The 10,087-nt window shown below is 38.9% G+C and overlaps 1 protein-coding gene across 1 annotated transcript in view; it reads right to left on the reverse strand.

Annotated features, from left to right (window-relative positions):
* The window catches only part of insra (insulin receptor a), a 54,447-nt gene that overhangs the window by 25,227 nt on the left and 19,133 nt on the right, over positions 1-10,087 (reverse strand). The gene's annotated exons all lie outside the window — the stretch shown is intronic.

Consider the following 10,087-nt stretch of genomic DNA (forward strand, 5'->3'; position numbering starts at 1 on the left):
CACACTGTACCAGCCATGTTAACCAATCAGAAGTGCTGTGCTCCACATGTACCAGCCATTGTTAACCAATCAGAAGGAGTGTGCTCCACATGTACCAGCCATTGTTAACCAGTCAGAAGTGCTGTGCTCCACATGTACCAGCCATTGTTAACCAATCAGAAGGGCTGTGCTCCACATGTACCAGCCATTGTTAACCAATCAGAAGGGCTGTGCTCCACATGTACCAGCCATTGTTAACCAATCAGAATATGGCCCATGATAGAAGGTGATAGACAGATTGATCCAATCACCTGCCAAGTATTTTTGAAAGTGCCTGCCCTTTCCAAATGGCTTCCAACGAAGCTTTCCTCGATGATTTGGTGAAACAAAGCATCTGAGTCAGGTTAGTAATGTTACAGGGTGAATCTTAAACTGAAGCTTGACTTTAAAGCAACCCAACGGAAGTTTCATGTAAGTTTAGTTCTTTCACTCGTAGCTCAGGCTGCAGGGGTGCTAGAGACGGGAGCAAGTTGATGAGACCTTCCTAGCCGGAGATATTTTACAATAAACTTCCGTTGGGTCGCTTAAAAACAAATATCGGAAATCGAATCGCAATATTTGTCAGAAAAATCGCAATTAGATTCTTTCCCAAAATCGTCCAGCCCTACAACAGAATCAGAATACCTTTATTAGTCCCACAGAGGGGACATTTACATTGTTACAGCAGGAAAGAGCCAAAGACAGCTTAATGTAAATGAAGCATGCATAAAAAAAAACACTTATTTTATTTATTTTTTTAAATACTGTTACTTTACTTATTGTTTTCCACCTGGATTGGTAATTTTTGTAAATTGTCATCTCTATCTCTAATATTTTATGCATGGCTCTTAATTCATATTTTGCCTCTATAATTTCGATGTAACAATTTAAATGTCCCCTCTGTGGGACTAATAAAGGTATTCTGACTCTAGGTTCTCCCAAGTTACAGTATATTACAATATATATTTATATCTCAAACTCCGGAGATATCTTATATGGTCGGAGCTATGTGTCAGCAGGAGGGAAATCCCTCCTCCCTCACTAGCCAGCCGCCCAGAATCCCATCTGTCATTGGCCAACAAGCATGGTGAGTACAAACAGCGGGGATCCAACACTAGTTGAAAAAAGACAGACACTTATCAAGAAGGCTTGGTGAAAGTGAGACAGAGGGCGAGAAAACTGGAGCGAGACACGTGCGTGATGTCTTGCTTGTTTCTTTTCTTTTAAACACAATAAAAGGAGTGACTTTTAATTGATATAAAATTAAATGAAATGTCCCTTCCTTATTTGTGTTTAGAAAGGGTTATTTGAAAAATAAAAATGTATACAAATCTTCCAGCACCCTTGCACTTTCCTCAAGTTTCACGCTGAGAAACACTATGATCGATAAACATCACAACAACTCAGAGCTGTAATCAACAAATATTCTGATAATTGTACACTATTCAATTCAATCTTAAAACTATATACTCAGTTATGTTTATAATTCTTATAAATGTCGATAACAATTTCCTAGGGCCCAAGGTAATACTTGTTTTTGTCAGACCAGCTGTCCAACACTTAAAACATATTCAATCTAATCTAATGTTAAGACTATCTAGAGAGCTAAACAAAACTGCCCCGGCCTTCTTTCTAGTAACACAACTTACACATGCTCTAAATGCAGTACACACACACACACACACACACACACACACACACACACACACACACACACACACACACACACACACACACACACACACACACACACACACACACACACACACACACACACACACACACACACACACACACACACACACACACACACACACACACACACACACACACACACACACACACACACACACACACAGAAGTTCAGTGAAGATTTTAGTGGTGTAAACAAGATTAGTTAAGGACAGAGACAAGTCTGTAGGTTGGCTGTTAGTACATGTGTGCGTGCCCTTAATTCAGCCAGTTACGTAACATCAGACTCTGCAGGTGTGAGTGTGTTTGAGTAGATCAGCTGAGTTTGTGAGTACAAGTGTGTGTGTGGATAGATGGAGGATTCTCAGAGGTAAATACAGCTGACTGACCTGCCTGCTCAGATTAGCTTGTCAGCCACGAGAGCCACATTAAGACCGTTTGACAGCCGAGGAGATACTGAGTCCCTGAGGTTAAGGGCAGGTTACAGTTCAGCTCGTAAAGTTGGGATTATGTTCCTTCTTTTAGGGGTTTGAAATCATTTTCACCCACATAAAACAAAACAAGAAGGGACATTTATGTGACAATTATCTCCAAAGTCTGTTCTTCTTTGCTCGCTCTCATTTGTTGCTGCTTGGTTTCATTAGTGTCCTGAGGTTGACCCTTCAATTAACAAAACAACATGGACCCCCTGTCCTCATAGATTCACAGAGGTAAGCTCTTAAACATTAAAAGAGTGTGTGTGTTTGGGGCGGGTGGCAGCAATATGAGAATGGCAGTGTGCACAGGGAGTTAAAGGGGGCTTGGTGCTAGAAAAAACCAAATGATATGACCACCTTTTATCTACGTCAGTCTGTAAATTGAAATAATCTACTCGGCAACAGGATTTACAAAAATACAAAAATTATGATTTTCACGCTTTAAAACAAGAAAAATATCCACTTTATAGGTTTATGTTCAGACTCAATCGTTTATTAGAAAAGCTGCCCTTCAACTTCCTCTCCAATGTGATGTATGTACACACAAACACACTCCCAAAGCATTGCAGTCTGCTCACACTGACTCCTGATCCTGCAGCCGGCTCCATGTCGGAGCACAGGCCCAGCAGCAGATCCACCCTCAGCCTTAGCCAATGTGTAGGCTAGCTGCAGAAGCTAGCCATTCAAATGGCCTCTCCCATCTCCAAGGAAGACAGGCGCACAGTTTAACCCTTTGTGTCCCTCTCTCCCCCGCAGCCAGTCAGACAGCGGCAGCAGCAATGGGAGGTCTGAAAAACCCTCCGACACAAGAGCCACATAGTAACAGGCTGGAGCTGCTCTACTTTTTCCGTCACCTCACAACTGTGAATTATTTTCTACTAATCTAAACACAAGTATTTCCTGGTAAATAGTGCTGATTTTCAGGCACATCAATCTTGTCAAAACTTTTAAAACGGGAAAACATTTTTCTTTGTCTTTAATGTGATTGTTGATTGGAACTTAGTAGTAAAATGGGTTCAAACACGTGTTGAGACAAACCTGTTGTGTTAGTATTGAGATGAACAGCTCGCTGCCTTGGGCGATGCATCAGGTCTCATCATGTCCACAACTCATTAGCAGATTTTACATACTTTAACCGCACGGGAACAACTGAAAAAAGTCCATACAAATTGAAATATGTGTTTGAACAAATATAATAAGTCCTTCAACAAACTGATGGATCAGGGGCTTAGGGCTGACTTTACTTTGAAAAATAATCGTTTCAGACACTATGATTAAATAAGTGGAAGGCCATTCATTATTGTTTAATAATGATTTTAGATAATAACTACATTCGAGCCAACTTCTAATATAAGGTAGTCACACAATCCTGTTATCATATTAACCCTGCATTAAAGCTGAAAGTTGCTCATTCATATTAACAACTTTGATAAACGATAGAGCATTTCAGCTATGATCACCCAAAAATATGTTTTGGGTCAAATTTGATTTGTTTTTTTGTTTTGCATAAATTTAAAATGAAATATCTTTGGAAATTGTGTTTGATCAATTAGAAGAATTATTTATTTATTTTAAGTTTCATTAAAAATGGATATAGACAGTTCAGATAAAGGAATATAACTAGGTAGTTGCATCTCCACATAGAATCTGTTTTAGGTCTCAATTAGATCTGAAGCGGAGTATCTTAAGTTTCTTAATCAGTTAACTAAAGAAAGAAAGACATTTATTTGGAGATATTTTTACAACCAAGACATCCCTTCAGTTGTGTCTCCAAGTAAAAATGCTCAAAGAAATAAATGTATCTAGCTACACTTTACATGAGTAGATGATAATTATAATCCATCATTGTCATTTGCAGCAATGTCTAATGCTTTTTTTAACAGACGATGCAGACTTTTAGGGTTAAAGAGGGTCATTTAATTTGAGTAACTGATATCAACCTTCAGACATGCACCACCCCTTTTAATGAAGCTCAAGAACAAACTGTCGAAAAGATTTGCACACTTCTCTTTGCCAGCAGCTGACTTGGCCGTGTCTGCCAAGTTGAAATCAATGCTGGTAGTCGAACCTAAATTAGCTGTATTGTTCGTCATGGGGGCTTTTATAAAATCAACAACAGTGACCACACTGAAGGAGATGTTGTGTGCCTGTCAAAAATGTTTACAAGGGGGAGACCCAGAGGACCTTTGAGAGTGGGGCCACCCCAAGCCATCTTTGATCTCCTCGAGCGAGAAGGACGCAGAGGAGACGGTTTTGTCATTCTTTCCCTAAAACATGCAAATCTCCAGATAGAGGCCCAGTTTCTTTATTATCATTAGAGACCGTTCAGTTAGCCGCTCGTGAAGAGCAGAGGTCTTTTCTCAGCGGGTCAATTAGTTATGCTCGGCTTGAGTTTGCTCTTGTCAGCATCTCAAGACTTATCTTGCATTTGGACAGCATCACCTGACAACAATAAATCAATGGGATTTTTGTTTGACAAGTGCTGGGTCGGCAGTTGGACTTAGGTCTGTTTAAAGTTTAGCGACAGTTTTTATTTATTTGTCTGAGTCTTGATGCTGAATGAATTGCCTCCCATGTCTGAACTCTGAAGTCCTTATCCGTATTACTCTGGTTCCTCTGACACCACTCTGATCTCTTGTAATGCAGTTGATGCCGTATGATCACATGAAGGCCCGAGGAAAAATGCTGCAGAAATGCCTGTCTCTTTATCTCATCAGCAGAGGTTTCATTTGGACGATTGCCACACAATGAGACGCTCAATCACCGTGGCTCGAGACAAACATCAACAACAAGTCAACTCAACTCCGAGCCCCTGTGTGATAGAGAATAATACATCCTGTCAGGTCCATGCCAACTTGGAGATGGGAGGTGAAGAAACAGATTTGCCCAGCCTTCCAACACAAGGCGAGCTTCAACAACGTGGGGTGTCGAAAAGGCAGAAAGAATCCACTTGGCTTGCAAGGAATGACTCACACAGTTCATCATAATCGGCTCCTTGTCTGATATCTGCAACCAAACACACACGCACTGTATGAAGAGATATCTATCTCGATGTTCCTTGTTTCCACCATCATTGAAATGCACACCAGCAAGCCATTAGCAATCTGTTCATTCAGGCAAGGAGGAGCAAACTCCCCCAAACCCTGAGGTTTCTGCCTAAAATGAAGAGCCTCCGTACGTTTTATGAACCACAGTTCTCTCTGAAATTATTAAGGGTTGTGAGATTTTCCAAGTGACTTTTATTTGGCAGGAGTAAAACAGCAGTATAATCAGGCTTTCTGCGTCAAGATCATATTAGACCCCAGAAAATGCCAAGCGGGAATGTGGTGGTGCGCGGGTTGGTAATTAAAATTCCACGGCCGTGACATGGGTAGTATTTAGTTTCTTATGAAAGAAAGTTTTGCTGAAGCTCAAGAAGGGAATAATCTTAAGAAGAAGAAATAAAGAGCTTTTAAAAAATGGCGAACTTTCAACTTTTCTTTCAAATTAACTGACAGAATAAAAGAGCTGCAACTTGAGCGCTGAATTAAATGCCAAATTTGAACTTTGATTTATGTTTGACATGTGACATGCATTGCTTGGCAGTGGCTGCACAACAGCTGACTCGATATTCAGTGATGATTAGGTCATGCATTAAGCATGGGAAAGGCACAAAGAAAAAGAAAAGGCTAACCCAGTTTCATAACGGCATACAGAGGTGTTGGTCTGTAGAAACCCACAGAGCGGCACGCTGATCTCTCTTACAGCACAGTTACAGTGAGAGCTTTGCAGGGCAAGAGGAACACAGATTGTAAGAAAACAAAATGTCCTAAAAATTGAGGCACGTATGAGTCAGACATCTGAAACCTATTCTTTTTTTCTTTGTTCCTATTTCCAATTTAAACAAAAAAAACCTCAGTCCAGTGAGGGGGGGATGTTGATATACTGCAGGGGGTACTTGAGTGTATTTCTTTTTTAGTAATGGTTAAAAAAATATCAGATTTTGCAGTGTTCTTAAAATAATTATACTTCAATAAGTTTGATACAATTAGATTGTTAGTACGATAAACCACATTTTATATGCAACATTTCTTATCTTGATTGCAAAGGTTAACTGCAAACAAACTCAAACAAGTTTGGAGGTTGAAGTTACACGGAAATCCAGATAACTAACTTGTGTTGGAAACATAGAAGCAATACAGCTAAACACACGGAGAAAGGTGAACACAACGTTCCTTGTTTCTCACTCAAATCTAAGTGCAACAATAAATAAAGTGTAGTTCAACACATCTTCAACACCATCTTAGTGTTATTGCAGGAATTGAGAGACTAACATTTGAAATGTAGCATTTAAGATTTTCGAACACTGTAGTGTACTTCTTGTGGCTTCTTTTATTTCTCCACCAAAAACGTTTTGCAAGTTTGATAAAACACTGGTCTACACAATCTTTAACTCTAGTTTTAGAACAGAATCAAAACCCCTGGGGCTGCCCTTAGTGGGATTACTGGTCTCTGCCCCGAAGATGTCTGTCATTAATTCAGAGCGGCCTGGTTCCCTCTCTGCTAGTGAGCAACAGATGTATTATAGTCTTCTATTTCCACACATGTCTCAGCAAACTGCAGCTCCTGCAAATGAAGACCAATCAGCAATAAATCAATTCATCGAGCGCATGGCGTTTGAGTCGTGTTGTTGACTTTGAAAGGAGTCACAGGGACATCAGCGATAATGCTTTATTAATGCTCAATTTCCATATAAAAGCAAGTCGTTGACAATGACACTGATATAGACATTTAATTAAATGCTTTATTATGACTCAAACAACCCCAGGCCTTGTAGACTGAAGACAATCCATTTTAATGTCGTTTGTGAGTAAAGGCTTTATATAATTTGAGGGTAATTATTTATAATTCTATATTTATTAGCACAAAATAACAGACAGAGACAGAGAGAGACTGCCTGGTCCCTCCGGACATAGAGGGAAAGCATTCATTAAGAGGTGAAAACATCTGACAGCGAACGATAAGATCATTAGTCCACATCAAAACCTTTGATTGATAACTTGACGAAGTCATTCTTCAAACAACCATCAAACTGTTTCAAGTTTCTCAAAAGCAACGCTTTCTTCTTTTCCTTTGGTCTTTTTAGGGGTTGGTTTGAGGTGTTTTGTTGATCTGTCAGTAAATCGATCAACACTGAATTTTAATAATAAATATGTTATCATCATTAGTCTTTTTTTTTTAATATATATGATTTATTTTTGCGATTTTCAATACACAAAGACAGCAGCAATACAATGCATTACCCCTGCGATTTCTAACAAAACAACCCCAAGACACAATACATCAGTTACAATTAGACAATAATGTAATAATGAAATAAAAATAAATAAATAAATAAATAATAATAAAAAATACTATATATATANTTTATTACTTTATTTTTTACAACTATATTAAATAGATAAAGGTGTGCTCTCTTTAGCTCTCTCGCTCTCTCTCTCGGTCTCACTCGCTCAGAGGCTGTGTGCTCCTCCGTGGCGATGACGGCTTGTGTTAAAAAAATAAAAATAAACATATTTGTAAAGTGGGGGGACACNTGCATTACCCCTGCGATTTCTAACAAAACAACCCCAAGACACAATACATCAGTTACAATTAGACAATAATGTAATAATGAAATAAAAATAAATAAATAAATAAATAATAATAAAAAATACTATATATATATACCTGCGAGACATTTTGTGAGCCTTCCTGTGAGCTGTACATGGGGGGCGACTCAGCCAATGGGGACAGACTCCAACTGGAGGGACTTAACATGTTATAAGAAGTTAGCCATATTTTTGTGAACTTTAAGTCTGAGCCCCTAATACAGTATCATCATTAGTCATTTAACATGAAAAGTGACATTTTCTTTGCTGGTAACAAGCTTCTTTCTTTTTTTTTTAATCTAAATTAATAATCTGAAGATCTTTGGATTTTTGACTCCATGGGATCTGGGAAGTTCTTTGGGCATTTGTAACTGTTTTGGGACTTTCATAGACAAAGCAGATATTTTCATTATAATCATTCTGAAGTTCTTCTAGTTTGAGTCGTTTGCTTTTTATTGTCGAATGATTTACAATCATAAGAACGACAAACAGGTGATATTTATTCCATTTGATATTCCAACTAATTTCAGTGATTTAGTTTTGTCTAGCACAGAAATAAGTTAGATGTCAGTCACGGCCGATAACTAAATATTGAAGAGTACATATTGAATCGTTCTCAGAAACTAAGTTAAAGCAAAATTAAGAACATAACCAAAAAGATTGAATCTTCCTGAACCAGACGACCAAAAAACTATTTATCTGTCTCATTTCTCACCGCTAACCACTGTTCAGCTGCTCTGACTCAGCAGCAGCGGGGCTCGGTCGAGGCGACTCGAGTGGTAACAAGAGCCGTAAACAATTTCATTAACTGGCCCAGTCTCCGTTAATAGAACAAAAACACACAAACAACATGGAAAGGCACTTTTTGTTTTTAACGCTGCCCTGCCGCCGCTGTCATCTGAAGGCAGGATATCCAGTTTGTCCGTGACTGGAATAGGAATGATAAACACTGTGCACTCATTGATGGCAATTACACTGCCTGCTTTACAGGCAAATGACGCACGCCACAGCCTTGAATCTTCATTTCCTCTCAGCGCTCAGTGTCAAGCTGAAATAATGACTACCTCTTCGATTAACTTTGACTACCTGTTATGACATCAAAACTGTTAATGTCACATTTACGTCATAATAAAATGGACAACACCCATTGTCTTTGTCAAATCCTATCCAACGCAATTGATCTTCTTACTTAAAAAAGGTAAGCATTAAAAAATAAATCCAACATGTTCGCAAAGACATTTATCACAAAACCAGTCACACTGGAAATACTTTTTTCTTTTGGCAGACACTTTTGCCCAAAGCAATGTACACATGATTTCTGGATCCAAGTCAAGAGAGCACGGGTACTGCTGCTCTTTCAAAATATCTGGTCTATTTTCATCACAGTTTTGTCTTTTAAGTGCATCATCTTTTAGTTTTCCAGAAGTATCAATAACAGATTGTGTTCACTAAAAAGAAAATCTGTGAAAAATAAACGTGACAAAGTATAAAAACACAAACCAATTTAGTAGTACTCCTCACTTTAACAATGTCAGACTTACAATGGAGGTTGAAAAAAGAGAAGTCAGCAGTCTAGAGAAGTAACAAAGAACAATAAAAGTTACGCAAGTTGTGCTTGAACTCAAATTAAAACGTTGTATTTTGGAATTACAAATCTATTGTAAACATTTTACAATAGATTTTTCCATTTAGCTCTACGTGGACTGCAGTAAAAACCTCCTCAAGCCTTTGAAACTCTAAGGGTTGAAAAACACCATTACATGATGTTTTTTTTATTTCTTTATTCATTTACAGCTTGGAGAACTTATAAATATTAGGGCTTGGCACCGCTGCATCAGTGGAACAGTATTAAATAATAATGATATTTTGCCACTGCATAACAACATTTAAATAACAGGTTAAATAGATTACAAGGCCTCGTGCAACTTGTGAAAGTAGATAAAGAGCAAAAATGTTCCTGCGGGTCTGATTAAATAAACAACAGTGAGGTGAATCGAATGGCTGGGGTGAGTGTGAGTGCGGACAGCGGTGGAGAAACGCCTGTCGGCCCAGCTTTACCAAATGCCTGAAATGTCTGGGATTCCATGGGAATGGTTCCAGGAGCGGCGAGGGTTCGCAGGGTGCAGCTCCACGAGACTGAGTGCCAGAGCAGTTAAGTCAGCTCAAAGGAAAAGACTCATGGTGTGTGTGTGTGTGTGTGTGTGTGTGTGTGTGTGTGTGTGTGTGTGTGTGTGTGTGTGTGTGTGTGTGTGTGTGTGTGTGTGTGTGTGT

The sequence above is a fragment of the Notothenia coriiceps genome, unplaced genomic scaffold, assembly GCF_000735185.1.
Source record: "Notothenia coriiceps isolate Sejong01 unplaced genomic scaffold, NC01 NC01_scaffold00001460, whole genome shotgun sequence".
Classification (NCBI taxonomy): Eukaryota; Metazoa; Chordata; class Actinopteri; order Perciformes; family Nototheniidae; genus Notothenia; species Notothenia coriiceps.